The sequence below is a fragment of the Protopterus annectens genome, chromosome 8.part0 (assembly GCF_019279795.1).
Source record: "Protopterus annectens isolate FY-2018-M chromosome 8.part0, PAN1.0, whole genome shotgun sequence".
In the NCBI taxonomy this organism is placed as follows: Eukaryota; Metazoa; Chordata; order Ceratodontiformes; family Protopteridae; genus Protopterus; species Protopterus annectens.
In genome coordinates, this window is record NC_056741.1 from 1,219,676,592 (window position 1) to 1,219,694,423 (window position 17,832).

The 17,832-nt window shown below is 42.3% G+C and overlaps 1 protein-coding gene across 1 annotated transcript in view; it reads right to left on the reverse strand.

The window, feature by feature from the left end:
* The window catches only part of ADAR (adenosine deaminase RNA specific), a gene marked incomplete in the record, with an annotated part of 1,768,745 nt that extends 1,753,627 nt beyond the window's left edge, over window positions 1-15,118 (reverse strand). Inside the window, 1 exon segment of the mRNA XM_044079403.1 lies at window positions 14,848-15,118.
* Between the last annotated feature and the right edge of the window lie 2,714 nt (window positions 15,119-17,832).

The window sequence follows — 17,832 nt, forward strand, 5'->3', positions numbered from 1 at the left end:
AGAGACATCGACAGGCAAGACTCACACCCACTCACCACACCAATCTATAGACAACACTAAGGGGAGGCCACAGAAACTACTCTAAACAAACCTACACTCGCCACCAAAGCAATGGGAGGGGAGAAGGGGTACCCTAAACTAATCTAGATCAGCTGAAAGAAATAGAAAATTTTAAATTTACAGTAGAGAAATCACCCACTGCTAGCTGGAGCTCTGAAGACGCAACAAATCGCGGCAAATGAGATCTAGGGATGGAAGGCAGTGGAGGTGTATTATGGGTAAGGGGAGAAGTCTGGAGCTTGGACCTGATGCTAGTAATATTTGCCGGCTCGGATCAGATATGAATCTGTATTCCCACAGGTTGAAGACCAACTGAAGTAAACTACTTCAGATCATACAATACGGTGGTTGCACTAGTGTGCACACCCTTAAACTAATACTTTGAATGCTGTAATTAAAGCAAAAGGTGCTTTAACAGTCTTCTTGGGTACACACCTGCCATCAATTGAAGAGACTCTGATTAACCCCAAATAAAGTTCAGTTGTCCTAGTAGGATTTTCCTAACATTTACTCAGTTGTCTGCTACAGCAAAAGCCATAGTTTGCAGAGAGCTTACAAAGCCATCAATGGGATCTCATTGTTAAAATGTATCAGTCAGGAGAAGGGTACAAAAAAAATTTCCATAGCATTGGATATATACCATGGAACACAGTGAAGACAGTCATCAAAAAGTGGAGAAAATATGGGACAACAGTGACGTTGCAAAGAACTCGACGTCCCAAAATTGATGAAAAGACAAGACTAAAACTGGTCAGGGAGGCTGCCAAGAGACCTACAGAAACACTGAAGGAGCTGCAAGAATTTCTGGTTGTGTACTACATGTGACAACAATCTCCCATATTCTCCATATGTCTGGACTATGAGGTAGGGTTGTAAGATGGAAGCCTTTTCTTACACAGAAAAACATCCAGGTCAGACTAAAATTTGCAAGACAATACATAAAGTCTCCCAAAAGCATGTGGGAAAATGTGCTATGGTCTGATGAGACGAAGGTTGAACTTTTTGGCCACAATTCCAAAAGATACGTTTGGTGCAAAAACACTTTGCATTACCAAAAAACACCACCCCAACAGTGAAGCATGGTGGTGGCAGTATCATGCTTTGGGGTTGCTTTTCTTCAGCTGGAACTGTGACTTCAGTCAAGGTGGATGGAATTATAAACAGTTCCAAATACCAGTCACTTTTGGCCCAAAACCTTCAGGCATGGCATCTGCTAGAAAGCTGAAGAGGAATTTCACCTTTCAGCATGACAATTATCCCAAGCATACATCCAAATCAACAAAAGAATGGCTTCTGAAGAAACAAAGTTTTGGAATGGCCCAGCCAGAGCCCAGACCTAAACCCAATAGAAAATCTGGGGGTGACCTGAAGAGGGCTGTGCACAAGAGATGCCCTTGCAGTCTGACTTGGAGCGCTTTTGCAAGGAAGAGTGGGCAAATATTGCCAAGTCAAGATGTGCCATGCTTATACACTCTTACCCAAGAAGACTGAATGCTGTAATTAAATCAAAAGGTGCTTCAAAGTATTAACTTAAGGGTATGCACGGTTATGCAATCAGCTTATTGTACCTTTATTTTTTATGTTTTCCCTAACATATTTGTTTTTCAATTGAAGTGTACATGTTATAGTTCACATTGAAGCTGGGAAAAGTTTTGAAATTATTTATTGTGGTCTCTCTTTTCATCACAAAAACATGGCATTTTAACTGGGGCATGTACACTTTTATATCCACTGTGTGTGTGTGTGTGTGTGTGTGTGTGTGTGTGTGTGTGTGTGTGTGTGTATACATATATTTTACACACACACACACACACACACACACACACACACACACACACACACACAGTCCTTAGTGGAAACCATATTTGCTATGTCGTAATAAAAATAATTAATATGAAGATATCCATTCCAAAAAGTCTTCAAAGGCTTGGGAATGGAGGGAGGGAAGTCGAGGATAAATGAAAATGGACAACACATAGGGAACATTATGATAAGTACCATAAAATGAAAATTGACAGATAAACAAGTTATCTGCAATGATTGGGGCAGAGTCCCCAGCTACCTTGCACCTTGGGAGGATTCACCGAAGGATATTCCTGAGCATCATTGAACCAAGGAATGTTGTACCCCCTTGAGGACAAATCCAACTTATAATAAATAATACAGGTATGTGGAGAAGCCCATGTTTCTGCTGTACAAATATCATCCATTGAAGCTCTTGACTGAAAAACTGCTGAAGTGGCTACAGATTCTGTAGTGTGTGCCTTAAAAATCTGCCTAGGTAACTCAATTTTGTTCTTATTGTAAATTAAGTAGATAAAATCCTTGAGCCATCTGGCTAAGGTCACCTTACTGACTGGTTTGCCAAACCTTATATTAGAAAAGGAAACAAATAACTGGTCACATTTTTTTGCGTCTTTCGTTCTGTGAAGATAAAAGCATAATTGTCTACAACCTTCTAGCAAGTGAAGGCAGTATTCACCTTTATTCGTGAAGTTGGGCAAGAATACTGGCAACTCAATAGACTGATATTAGCTTTTGAGACTATTTTAGGTAGAAAAGAGGGGGTTGTTCGTAAGGAAAGCCTATTGTTCTGAAAGATCAGATAAGGTGGCATACATGATGAAGCTTGAATTTCTGAAATTCTCCCAGCGGATGCTATAGCTACTAGAAATAAAAAAAAGTTTTCCGTGATAAAAATTTTAGATGACAATCTGCAGATGATTCGAAAGGGGAATAATGGTCTGTAACACTACATTTAAATCCCAAGGAGGAGTAGGATCCTTAAAGGGAGGTTTCAACAAAAGTGTCCCTCTTAAGTATTTACAAAGTTTGTGAGAAGCTAAGGAGCATTCTTCGAAACCATTATGAAAATGACAAATTGCTGCTAATGGTAGAAGGTGAAGCCCCCTGCACAGAAGAGATAGCTGAAGTCTAATATATTATCAACAGACACAGAAAAGGGGTGATATATATCCCTTTTGCATGGTAAATCTCTTCCATTTACTTGTATATAGTTTGTAAACAAAAAAGCGGAAAAAGAACGCCTGTGTCCTCTATCCGAAACTCGCCAAAATGAATTGCAGTCTCTCTCTGCAATACCACACAAACGAACAGGCAGCAACTGCCAAATGTTAACAAAATGGTCCAGGGATAAAGACCAAAAATAACTGGAACACCTCCAAGGTGATCTGAAAGAATCCAACAATGACAACAGTTTGGCGCAAAAACCCCTCTAACTGCTAAACGCACCTGCCACAAACTGTTGAATAAAGAATCCAGTAATATCCAACAGATAATATCCACAGACCCAAGGTAAAAGCAAGTACCGTTTATTAGAAATTAATGTAGGTTAAGCGCTTTCACTCACACAAAGTGAGCTTCATCAGAACAACTCAAAAGTACAGTTTTGTACCTACCATAAATGTAGATGTCCGAACTGAATAGCATCTGCAGTCATAACAAATGGGTTGTCCTGTCGTCAGGCAGCCCTTGATCGGCAGATTCCAAAGTCTGGGTCGGCTCCGGCTGATGTAAGCACTCCACCCCGATCTCTCTGCTGGTGGGTATAAAGGCATCAGCAGGCGCCATTCCCATTTTCCTCTTTTTTCTTTGCCCAGATGCCAATTGCCCTCTTGGAAAGCTAAATTTTGGATAAATGCCAATGTTTCCAAAATAGTAGAAACAAACACAAAAAATAAACATGTATGTACATATATACAAACAAATACACCATAAGAGACTCCCAGCTAGCTATTAGGAGGTAAATACCCTAGGAGTACATAGAGGAAGAGAGGGGAGGTAATCTGACTGCAGATGCTATCCAGTTCGGACATCTACATTTATGGTAGGTACAAAACTGTACTATGTCCTTCATGGATGCATCTGCAGTCATCATAAGCATTAGAATACCATAGCCAAACTAGGGAGGAGTAATAATAATTATGGTGTCAGGAGGATCCACTTGTACAGCAGGGCAACCCCTGCTCGGGATCTAGAATATAGAGGTAAATAATAATGCTTAAATAGGCAATGCACGGAGGTCCAAGTAGCCGCCTCAATAATGTCCTTGGTTGCCACTCCTCTTAAGAAAGCTGTGGTAGTGGCTGTAGCCCTTAACAGAATGAGGTCTTATGTTCTGTGGAATTGGTTTTCCATGGTAGGAGTAACAGAATCTTATGCAATTTCCTATCCATTTGGAGATTGTCTGTTTGGAAATTGCTTTTCCTTCCCTTCCTGTTGCATAGGCTACAAAGAGCTGGTCAGTTTTGGTTCTGTCAGGTAGTAAGCGTAACTGTCTGTGTACATCCAAGGTATGCATTATTCTTTCACCTCTGTTTTGTGGATTGAAAGAAGGTAGGTAGGTGGATTGCCTGGTTTAAAGACACTCTGGATACCACCTTAGGCATAAATGTAGGATTAGTTCTCATGGACACCCTATCTTGATGGAAGATTAGGAAGGGTTGCACTGCCATTAAGGCCTGTAGTTCGAAACTCCTCCTTGTGAAGTAATAGCCAGTAGAAAGCAGTTTTCCATGACAGGTGTTGTAGATCTGCTGTTGCTGCTGGTTCAAGCGGAGGAGTGTCAACTTTTCTACTACAAAATTCAAGTCCCATGCTGGTAATGGTGGTTTCCTAGGAGGTTTTACATTCTTGATCCCTCTGAGAAACTGCCTGAGTAAAGGATGTGAAAAGACAGGAGGATCAAAGCTGTATTCTGCTGAAATAGCTGATGCATGTATCTTGATGGAGGAATAGGACAGGCCTGTATGTAGAAGCTCTGCCAAGTACTCCAGAATGTTAGCAATATCTATGTTCGACACATCTTTTCCTCTTTCAGTACTCCAAATGACAAACCTTTTCCATTTTCCTGCATAGTTCCTTCTTGTTGAAGGTCTGCGGGCTTCAAGGATAATGTCTTTAACCCTTTGTGAAAGGTCTGGGTTAGTTACTGCTATGTGATGTTCCAGGCAGTCAGTTGCAAGGTTTTTAGGTTTGGATGTATGATGTTGCAGTTGTTCTGAGTTATCAGAGGCATCAGGGTATTGACCACATTTTCCGAGACATGCTCCTCAGCAATGGGTACCAGTGTTGTCTTGGCCAGTTCGAGCTATCAGAATTATCCTGGGGCGTTCCTCTTTGATTTTCAGTAGTACCTTGTGCATCAAGGAAGAGGTGTGAATGCATATGCTGTCAGGCCTTTCCAGCTGAAGGATTTCCAGAGAGTCCACCTTCCATGCAAGTGGGTGGAATGTCCTTGTGCAGAATTTTTGAGCTGGTGATTTTTGGGGAAGCGAAGATAGATCTATTTGTGGCATTCCCCATTTCTTTGTGATGGCCTTGAAGATGTCGGAGTAGCATCCATTCGTGAGCATCCGAGGTGGTTCTGCTTAAAATGTCTGCTAGGGTGTTCTCTTTTCCCGGTACAAATATTGCCTGTAACTGGATGTTGTAGCTGAGAGCCAGATTCAAGGTCCAAAGTCATTCTGCATAGGGGTAAGAATGAGTGCCTCCCTGTTTGTTGATGTACCACATGACTGTGGTGTTGTCTGTCCTTATCATCAAATGGCCTTCTTTGAGGAATGGTCTGAATTTTAGGGGACAGTTTTACTGCCAGCATTTCTTTTTGGTTTATGTGCAGCTGGTGCAGCTGGTCCTGAGTCCACAGTCCTTATGCATTTGTCCAGCATGTGTGCCCCATCCTAGGTCTGAGGCATCCGTTGTGATGGTTTGGGTTGCTCGAAAGTTGTGGAAGGGTAAGCCTGGGTTTGACTGGCATGCCCGAGCCCACCATAGGAACTCCTGTTTTAAGCATGGGATTAGTGGTATTTCTGTTTCTAAGCTGTGCCTGTGTTGAGACCACAAATTCTTTAGGTACCACTGTAACTTTCTCATATGCAGTCTGGCATGTGGGACCAAGATTATGCATGATGCCATGAAGCCCAAGGCCTGCAGAACTTTTCTTGCTGTTAGTTTGTTCTGCTTTGTTAATGCCAAGAAGTAAAGAGGGAGTTTCTTTGTTTTCTGCAGTTAGGAATGCCATCTGTTTTACTGTGTCCAATTCAGCCCAAGAAAGTTCTTGTCTGGGATGGTATCAGTCTTGACTTTTGAAAATTGACTGTGTACCCCAGGGCTTGTAGCAAGTAAATGACCCTTTGTAAATCTGTTGTCAGCTTGCTTTTGTTGTCTTGTAACAGGCAGTCGTCCAGGTATGGATAAATTTGGATTCCCTGTACTCTGCAGTGAGCGATTACTGATGCCAGGCATTTTGTGAATACTCTGGGCGCAGTAGATAAGCCAAAGGGCAATGCTGAGAATTGATAATGCTCTGATCCTGCAAGAAATCTGAGGTATCTTCTGCAATTTGGTCGAAAGGGATCGTGCAGTGAGGCGTACCTGAGATATAGAGTTACCGGCCAACACACCTTGCCCAGCATGGAAGTTGCTGTAGGGTCAGCATTTTGAATTTTGGGACAATGATGTATGTGTTTAAGATGGACAGGTGAGAATAGGTCTCAGTTTTTCTTTTCTTGGTACTAGGAAGAGTCTGGAGTAGAATCCTTTGCCTGTTCTGTTATTGGTACCCCTTTCCCACAGCTCACTTTATATTAATTATTCTGCTGTCTGGGGCTTCTCTTTTTGATTTGGGGGCAGGTTTGGCATTCCTCTTTTACTGGTAAAGTGTGGAACCTTACCGTAGCCTTGGTCTATGGTTTGCAAAATCCACTTGTCTTTGTAATATAGTGCCAATTTTTTGAAAATGGCTAACTTTCCGCCTAATGGTGCTGCTATTTGCTCCCCTGGTAGAGTCAGAGCCGGCCAGTCACTGTGATTGTCCTGTTGCAGTGGCAGTGGTTGCGTCTGTGCCTCGGTTATTGCCTTGCCACTGTAGTCCTCTGTAGGCACCTCCTCTGGATTGATTTCTGCCCCTAGGCGTCCGTTCCCTGCCCTTTGGGGTCTTGTGGAGTCAGGAAAGGACCAATTTTTGCAGGGCCAGTTCCTGCTAAACCTTGGGGCTGAACCTGTAGGAAATCTTTAACTGTTTGTACAGATTTTGCCTTTTCTTCCATTTTCTTCATTACCTGCTGGGCAGGTTCCCCAAATAGACTGGCCTTATCCATAGGAGCATCCAATAGCTTAGCTTTAACATGATCCGCAAGACCTGTTCTTTCAACCATGCATGCCTTCTTATCACTGTGCCAGTCATGGCTGATCTAAAGCCTCCAGTGCATCATAGCCACATTTTAAAGAATGGTTACTAACCTGCTGGATGTTATTCACAATTTCTAATACATATTTCTTATCTAAAGATTCATCAGAGGACAGCTTTTTAATTAACTGATCAAGCATAAACTCTTGGTATTGGATCATGTGAAACTGACAGTTTAAAGCTCTAGCTGAGAGAGTAGCAGAGGTGTAGACTTTTTTCCCCATCTCTAAGGACCTGGATTCCCTTCAGAGGAATAGGTTTTTTGCTGTGGTAGAGGCTACTGCCTTAGGCCCCTGGGATATAGTTTCGGGGTCTGCAAGTGGGGCCTTGTATAGGTGGTGATGAGTGGATTCTTCAGCATCTGAATCTTCATAATTGGAAAAAGGAGCCTCTGGCTGATCTGTAATGTCTGAGTCATCCATGAGAATCATCAGGACACAGGCTCGGGGCTCTGCTCTAGGTCTCTTTCTGGTGGCTGAGAGGCCCCTTGGGTGAGATGATTAGGATATTAAATCTTCTGCCAGAGTAAGCATTTGTGAACTAGAAGTGGGCCTGAGTGAGGGTGGTTTAACAGGCCCTGATTTAGCTGATTTGGCTGCTTTAGCCCTGGCAAAGGCCTTAATAGACATGGCTGCAGGAGGCCTAGCAGCACCACGTGCTGGGGTAGAGATATCCAAGGGGATGGTGTGTGATAGATCAGTAGGAACCACAGTTGTAGGCAAAATTTCTGAGGCTGATTCAGATAAGGTAAGTGCAGGAGCCTCAGTAGTAGTCATGGATTCGGCTGAAGATTGACCAGTTTTCGGTTTGAAGCGAAACAGGAGAGACACTTGCTTAACGCTTAACCGTGGTTTAAGCCGAGAAACCGCGGACAGGTCTTTTCTTTTTCGACCAGTTTTCGGTTTGACGGCGACACAGAGACACTGACTTAACTTAGGTTTGGTGGTTTCGCGAAACCGCGACGCCGTATTTTTTAACAATTTGGGTAGTCGGAGGATCCGGCGGCATAATGTACGCAAAATCTGAGCGAAAAACTGTTCAGCAAACTCCGACCCGGCGCCTAAGCGTCGGTTGAAGGAAGCACAGGCCGAACAGGCTGCTACGTCGTGATCTGGGCCTAAGCAAGGCAGACAGTAAGAGTGGAAATCTTTATGAGGTATTTGTTTCCCACAAGTTAAACAGTTGTTGACTTTCTGACATCGGCTGAGGCAGAAAGGGTCCCCAGCCCACGGGGTACTTACTTTTAGAAGTCTTGATAGTATTGGTAGTAGTAATCTCTGGATCTGACCGACCGCACTTTGAACAGCTTCTGCTTGAGCGCCGCGGCAGAAAGACTGGGGAAAATGGCGTCGGCTGATGCCTTTATACCGAACCAGCAGAGATGACGTCGGGTGGAGTGCGATCGGACGCTGGTGAGGGGTGATCGGAGCGGACCCAGACTTTGGAATCCGGCTGACCGAAGGGCTGCCTGACGACAGGACAACCCATTTGTTATGACTGCAGATGCATCCATGAAGGACATCACTAATTCCAACTGTTTAAACAAACTCTTTGGCGCCAAATCTCATAAAGTGGCAGCAGTGAGTAAAATTGTCTAAAATCACATCAAACACTTTCTGTAGCGATCGCTATTTTCACATCCTTGCAAATAAATTAAATGAATTAAATGCAATTAAAATGCTAATGTATGAAAAAATATATGAATAAAAAATATAAATACAAATATAATTATAAATCAATTACTTAGCATAAAATCCTAACATGTACATGATCAACCTAGTGCTACAATTATTAATCGTACAAGAGTGGTTTAATAGATATACGGTCATTCAGACCCAGAAATGTACATGCATCTGTTAATTGCCACCAAACTTCTTTACAAGCCAATAAACGTCTGAAATCGCCACCCCTAGGATCCATTTTTATATTTTCCAAAATGGAATGCATAAAGCATCACTCTTCACTCTACAACACTGATATGAAAGTTGGCTTCAGTAGGGGACCAAGTGCCTTGGACAGTCTTGCCCAGAAAATGCCCCCCCAACCTATCTGGGAGGCGTCCATGGTAACTATGGCCTTGGGTTCTGAAGGGATGAATGGGTGGCCTAGAAGAATCTCTTTGGAAAGTATCCACCAAGATAGATCTTTTTCCTAGCAGTTGGTGGTTAAAATTTGGTCCGACATGGGACAATGTGAAGAGAGACCACTGAGAAGCCACTGTAGAATTCTTATGTGATACCTCACCAGGAGTACTAGAGTTATAGACACTACCATGCAGCCCAGAGCCTGCCTGTAAGATCAGAAAAGCAAATGTTTTCTTGCTGTGTATTAGGCTTTGAACTTGTGACGCTATTCTCTGAAACCTTTCTGGAGGAAGAGAAGCTGCAGTTGTTGTCATATTTAGTATAGCCCCTATGAACTGTAGAGTTTGAGCTGGAGTCAACTAGGATTTTTCTTAGTTTATGGTTATTCCCAAATAAGCTCAGGTCCGGAGAAAAAGTCCCTTGCCTCTATCAAAAGCTGCCTGGTCAGAGCTGTGATAAGCCATTCATCCAAGTAAGGAAACAGCAGGAATCCTTGCAGTCTCAAGTGAGCTACTACTGCTGCCATGCATTTGAACACCCTGAGGGCTGTGGCAAGTCCAAAGGTCAACACCCTGAATTGGTAATGGCTGGCTCCAAGCTGGAAGCAGAGAAATCTTCTGGATCATTTGTCCATTTTTATATGGTAATATGCATCCTGAAGATCTATCGAGCACATCCAGCAGTCCTTTTCCAAGGAAGTATGAACTGTATCGCGACTATCCGGAACTTGGCTTGACAAACTGAATTGTTCAGTGTGCTGAAATTCAAAATAGGTCTTCAGTCCCCTGACTTTTTTGGCACTAAAAAGAATCACCGAGCAAGTTCCAGATTCTATTTGGTCTGGTGGGACTTCTTGGATGACTCTTTCTAGCAGCTTTTGAATTTCTACTGCTACTTGTTCCCTCTGACTGGGTGGATCACTGGGGATGTTTTTGCATACGAGGGGGAGGGAGAGAAAAAGGAAGTGAATAACCTCTGGAAATGATCCTCTGCATCCAGGAATTGGAAGATACTTGTAAGCCAGGCATCCTGGCGCAGAGGATAAGCACCCCCCAACTGCCTCCAAAGGAAGACAATTGGGCTTCCGTTCAGGAGCGCTGACAAGGTTTCTCTGGGAAGGAATCCCTGGAACATTGGTTGTGTGTGCCACTTCTACCTTGTGGGCGCCGTTATCAGCTATAGTTCCCCCCTCCGCCTCTGGGGAGAACTGGCTCCACACGTGTATTGGAAGAGGCCATTGAGATTTTTCTGAACCACATTTTTCCACCGCTCCTTTGACTCCTGGAACAGGATCTTGGGGGGGACGTACTCCTACAGCAGAAAGGGTCTTACCATCTTTCACACCTGGATAAAGGTTTCTCTTACCTTGGGCCAAACAGAGATAATCCGTCAAACAGTGCATTGACAAATGACGACTTAAATGGCTGTACAAAAATCACACAGAACTGTCCAGGCATGTCTCCTTGTGGCTATGCCTGAACCCACCGCTCTGGTGGTCCCTTTGGCTGCATGAGCAATCATCCTCATGGGCAAGTTTGACAGACTCCAGGGTAGCTAACTGGGAAACTACTTTCTCTTGGATTCCCTCCAAAATCAATCCTGCTAGAGTATCTAAAAGCTCCTTGATCAGATACCTCTGAAGTCTGGTAAAATGTGCCAGGAAGTTCAAAGACTTTAAAGGTCAATGAAGTGTAAACATGCTTCCCAAATCTATCCATCACCCACGACTCCTTGTTGTGTGGATGGACAGAGGAACTATCCTCAGCATGTTAATTTCTGGTAGCAGCCACTATGACCATGGCATCTACTGGTAAACCTTTGGACCAGCAGGGCCTTTGCGTTTATCAGACATAATAATGAAGGTTGACAGAGAAACTAGTAACAGGAAAGGAAATCGGAAAAAAAGGCAAAGAAAAGAGAACCATCAACAATGACAGTTTTAGGTACACAGACATGTATGGAAAAAAGCAGAATAGAACGCTTTAAAAGAAGAGCACTGCTTTACTACTTTTTTTTAATAGAGGAGGAGGAGGAACTATTAATGATAGTATCAATACACAAAAGGGTATGGGAAGGGACCAACAAAGAAAACTAAAGGGAAATAGTTTTAAAAGATATAGAATTTTTAAGAAGAAATTATCTAAAAATGTAGTAAGCTCAAGAGCTGAACCAAATGCGTCTGACCATAAAAATGGCAAATGAGATCGGAGGCAATTGGGAGAAGAGGATTATGGGTAAGGGTGAAGCTCAAGATGCTTTGGCCTGCATGAGTTGTAGTAACAGCAAAGTCTGTTCCGATATCAGAACCAAACTCAATTACAAAGGATAAAATGAAAAAAACTGACATCAGATCAAGTGCTGCATGCCAAGCAGTATGTCCATTTACTCAAGTGTTGCATGGGGCCTGTATGAATTTTTCTATACAAGTAGCAAAGAAAAATAATGCACAAGAATGATGGTGGGAATCTGTGCCCTCCTCTATGCAGTCAGATACAGTACACCCAGCTGCAAAGCTAGCAGAGCACAGTACTCTACGGAATCACCCCATTTACACATGCACGCGTGCACAGCCACCTACCTCTTGGCCGAACAAAGTCAGTCTGATAAACTGAAAGTTTCTGGCATCAGGGGGTATTGCTGAATAGGGAAGTTACCTCCAGTTAAGGAGATTACACTGCTGTATCTTGCTAACAAAACCAAAATTACAAAGGGAAGGACAAACTATGTGAAAGTAAAACATATAAACAAGAACAGTAAGGCAAGACAAGGGTGCTCAGAACATGCAAAAGTGAAATTGGCAGACTACAGAAACATTTATGAAACCAAACTCACAGACATGGCCTTCCAACTACTCAGTGCAGTTAGAGAAGCATTTTACACTAATAGACACACCTCAAAGAAGACCGGGAAATGGGGACCCTCAGAATACCCTGAAAGCAAGAGGAGAAAGAGGGAGAAAATGCAACACAAACCATGAGATTCTGAAATTAGTTATTACCAATGTCATACCACAGAAAAGATGCTTCCTAAATTTTGTATGAACAACTCTCCTGTACAAGAGAATCTGCACAAAATTCCAACAGAATCCAAAGAGAAGAAATCCCAGACTTTTTCTTAGAGACAGCCCATCTGAAATATTTTTTCTGTTGACACTCTAGCGTTTGTCTTGGTGTAGTGTGTTCATTTTGCATAGACTAGAGCTCCATTCCCAGAACTCTCTAGCTGCATACCGCAATAACAGTGAGATCCCACCTACCCTAAAACCTGGCAAGACTCCAGTCTAGCCAGTTCAATTTTTCCAGCTTCACAAAACTCCACCTTTCCTGAATTTAAGATTAGTGCAGAGAACTCCAAACACATTTTACGGCATAAAAACAAACAGTTCATTCAATGATTCAGAATCTAAAAGGATTTATGGTGTCCCACAAGTGCATACCTCAAAAGAAGTCACTCTCCAGTTTCCATCACTAAATATCAACTTCAGAATAGGGGTAAATCAAGCAGTCTAAATAATGTAGGTTAACAAAAATTTATTTTATACCTAGGTTTTACAATTAGCCTCATCCAAAAATAAGTCAAAATCACATCCACTAATTAACATGAAATATGAATGCAAACCAAAGGCAACAGCTTTGCTAGTGGAGAAATCACAAGTGAGAAATACTTTCCTTTGTGACAGATGTGAATTTGGCTATAAAAATGTCATGTCATGCCAACATTAAGTGGGTGATACACCCTTTCCCCAAAACCATGCCCCTATCTATTCCAAAACTATCAGTTTTTGTACTGCAGACCTCCAAATCTTTAAGTCACTGCAGATGTGTGGGTTCAGCAGTAGAAATGCCAACACTGAACATGCACAACATCTGGAAACACCTTCCAAAAAACAACCCCCTTCCCCACTGCATTAAATTCTGTACCACCAGGTCATTGTTTAAAAGTATATATGCATATCCTTCACACTAAATACCAGTCATTTTGTGACTTACCACCAATACCCCCCTCTCATAAATTTCTGTATGACATTTTCTATCAACACAAGTAAAAGTGTGACAGATAAAATTATTGACATCTCTATATCCCAGCTGTAATAAAATGTTATTTGCTAATTATGTGCCGTTATTAATACTGTTTTCAATCTGTACTTATCCTGCAGACCAGTTTATTAATAAAGGACAAACTGGAAACAGTGCTGGCAAAAAATTAGCTATCAAAAAATTACGGACTATACTTGTTGATTTACTGCCAGGTCGTGACCCAAATATGGTTCTCAGACCAGCTCACCCATCCAGCTAACAAATGTAATACTTTCACTAGATTTTAGCCTCTCAACTGTACTACAAACACAAGCAGAAAGCAAACTACAGGTACAACAGGAACGACAAAATGCAAACTGTACAAAATTATACGTTATAATATGAACTAGCATAGCTTAAATGTTTAAATGGGTAAGTAAACAACATAGGAAAGCAAACTGCAGTTACAACCGTAAGAAACTGCAAAAGGTTTGAAATTAATTACAACATGTAACAAGTCTGGCAGAACACAGGATTTTGAGGAGTTGCTTCCTGTGGTGGAGGGTAAGATTCCCACACCCTTCACTTACCTGTGCAAAGACCCTCAGCAAGTCACTTAAGTAGGACAGTGCTTTGGAGCACGTCAGAAATAGGCTATGCTCGAGTCCTCAATGGTCTTCTGGGCTGCACGCTTAAACTGATTTGGTCATGCTCATAGGCACATCACAGCATCTAGTGAGTTAAGTGCCACGACGTATTTGCATTGCTGTAGTTTAGTATTTGTTTGGGTCATTTTTTAATAATAATAATTATAACAAAAACTTTAGAAACTTGCTAGAACACTGCTCAAATATCTAGTGATGTCCTTCCTGATATAACTGTAGGCAAAGTGAGCACTGTGTCAGACTAATGGGTGCACCTCAGCTCACAAGCGGTAGTGCATCCCATTAAAGTCTATGGCTGCACTTCACTCTTTCACTACCATGATGTCACAGAGGTTAAAAAGTGCACTTTTAAGTTCAGTGACATGACTGCAGGGAAAGTGATGATATAAAAAAGCTTTTCCACCAGCAAAATCAGTTGTCAGACATCTCTCAATACTGCAGAAATGTTGTTCGACACTTCATGCACTACCTGGTGTAGTGTAAAAGTAAGGAATTTGTTAGGACAAAAATCACTAAGAAGAACCTACAAACCCATGAACATGCAGAGTTTAAACTTTTTAATGTGTTACTACAGTAACTAATAGTAATTTTCTTTTAACCAACGAATACATTTTGATCCTATTTAAAGGATGGTCTCCTCAGCCGAAACTCATATGGCAGTCTACAATTAAATGCTTCTTCCAAGGACTTTATTTTATTTTGTATCTGTCCTTTATATTTGCTAATGATCTATATAAAACAAGTGAAGTTCAGTAATCCAAATGAATCTTAAAAAAAAAAAAAAAAAAAAAAAGGAGGAGATTTTAACATACCTGTTCCAAGCCTGGACAGACCGAAGAGTGTTTTACAGTTTCTTTTAGGCAGATCAGACCAAATAATGCTCCAAAACAAGAAACAGTTCAGCCAGCAAACTAAAAGATGTAAGCAGGAAAAGCTGTCCAAGAAAGCAAAGATTAACAAAGACATGTATTCTGCAAGTAACTCGGAGGACTACCTCCCCTAGAACTGTAAGAATCAAGTTTGAAATGTAAACTTTTAGTGAAGGCGAGGTCCTAAAATGGATACCAGCCTGCAAAAGACAGAAGTCCAGTGATGTGTTTCAGCTGCAGCTGCCTGAATAAAGGCTTAAGTTTCTGTTTCACTTTCTCCAAAGTACTATTCAGTTTCCTTTCTGCAAACCCTCTTTCAACAAGGGAGGGTGGAAAAAAACCCAGTTAGCAGCATTACAGCAAGCTTCAAATTTACATCAGTCCTGCATCAAAAATTAGTCTCCACTGGATGATTTTTTTCCACATCCCTAAACTTTTTAACTCTTATTCCCGGACATTTTGGATCCTTTTCAGAATACAGACTGCTTCCATCCGACACAATCACACATACTATTCAAGTCACTTTCACTAGGCCATGATGTAAATGTTCATTCTACTATGAAATCAAGCCTCCACACCACTTCATTCAGCTTCCCATCTAGGCAAAGTGCTTAATACACCTGGAATGCATACACACAAAGTAAAAATTCTGAGATTCTGCTGAATCTGTGGGCAAGTCATGACAAAAGTATTTAAACAATGTTTTTACACTACAAATGTAAAGCACACTCGTGTTACGTAAACTTACCATAACCACAGATGCTCAATTAGGTTACTGTTCTAATAGGTTACTGTCACTGTAGCCTACACTATTTGGGTGATATCATGCAAAGGATATGACCAGCTGGCCAGTTTTTCAAAGCTTACAGGCACGTTCCATGTAGGCTAACTGACAGGAGCTTGAACAGTGCTCCATATAAAAAGGCAGTTAGAGTGCCAAAAGCTTCAGAGCTTTCTTGGCCAAAGAAGGGAGCAAACAGCACTGAAAGGAAAACATGCTGGGAAAGTTAAAATACAGGTGTGTAAGAATTTACCACAACAGTAGATGTCCTATTTTTCTTGTTGCAGTTCTTTACATATGGGATAACAAAACAGATAGAATACCAAAGCCTTTATACCTTACATGCACCGCACAGACATCTCCTACATCCAACACAGCACTCAACTTTCCTCACTTGTCTAGTGGAAAGCAGTTTTTAGTACTTAATAAGCAAGCACTTATCCAGGCATGTCTAAGGGTCAGCTCCCAGTGATTTCTCCCGTCTACCGGATGAATCTGGGCATCTTGGGTCAATGCAGCAATTGCCTCATATACACACAGACAACCCTCTCCTCCTACCACCAAACATTACAACCCGTGAGAGATGCACTTATACAGCCAAACTGGAAACAAAGCTCTCTTCACCCAAGACTGGACTAGACAGTCAAGAGGAGAAGGTAAACACTTGCACCACACCACACTCCCCACATAATCCCTCAAAACCTACACCACCAAAATACACACCTTCATTCTCGGAGGCTCTCAAATACCTGCCCAAGCATCAGGGACATCCAAAGCATAAACGCAAGCAAACTCCACCCTCAACCACAACCCAAATGACACATAGCCCACAAACTAACCCACAAGGCATAACAACGTATCCAACACTCTAGTCATAGGTGACTCTACAAGTCAGGCACACTGATGTTCCACTCACTAGACTAAACAAGGAGAAAGTTACTGTCGTGTGCCAGGATCCGCCACATAATGCATGCACTCAGGTCACTCCACAATAAGTACAAATATGACACTGTCATTGTCCATGTTGGTGTGAATGACCCGAGACGTACCTCCCTGGACTACATGAAAAGAGACATGGAGGAGCTCTCCGATCTTGTATCCCAGGCAGGTATGACCCCAACGCTGAGTAGCATCCTGCCATCACCCAGGACACCACAGTACAAGGACAAAATGATTGACTTCAACAATTGGCTAAGCTTCTGGTGTCATTCTAAGGGGATTCAGTATTTGTCTGCCTAGGACGACATGATCGACAGTCCACGATGCTTTGCCAGAGATAGCCTGCACCTGTCGCCCTTAGGATTCCGGATACTGGCTAAGGCTCTTGCCACCCCTACAGTGCCTTTTTTAGGCAAGGTTCAAATGGCAAATTCACCACCATAACAGGTACAAGCAAGCAAAATCCGAGGGTAATGCTACTCAATGCTAGAAGTCTAAACCTCAAAATGCACTCACTCGAGGCACTCCTTAAAATGGGGAGCATTGACATTTGTGCAGTGACAGAGACCTGGTTCAAAGCTCCAGAGAGCATCCCTGCATTACCAGGCTTCAATTCATGCCACACCTTTTGGCCACCTAACCCAGAAAGAAGCACTAAAGGCAGAGGAGTGTCCATATTCATTAAGGATATCCACACCTCCAGGCTAGTTGCACAGCATAATGCATCCGAGATTATCCATGTGCAACTAACTCTGGGCAAGACCGCAATCCAAATTGTAGCTTGCTACAGACCCCACACCATGCCCCAGGATTCATACTCCATTTCTTGATACAATGGGAAGTATTAGGGTACAACCCAACACCCTAATAATGGGCAATTTCAACTACCCCACCATTAACTGGGAAAACTACTCGTGTACCAACTCTTTTGCTCAACGTTTTCTAGAATTCATAAATTCCAGTGCCTTGGATCAACTTATTCACACCCCCACCAGGGGCAGCAATATCCTAGACCTGGTCATTACCAACATGGGAAAGCGGTGTTCCACACCAGAGGTCAATTCCTTGTTGGTCAGATCCGACCACAAGCTAAATCAGCCTAGACATCCACATCCCACCCCCAATTAGGGAAACCATCGTAGAAAAACTTCTCCAAAGCCAACTTCACACTTCTTAAGACAGAAGTGGCAAATTTCATGACAGCCATG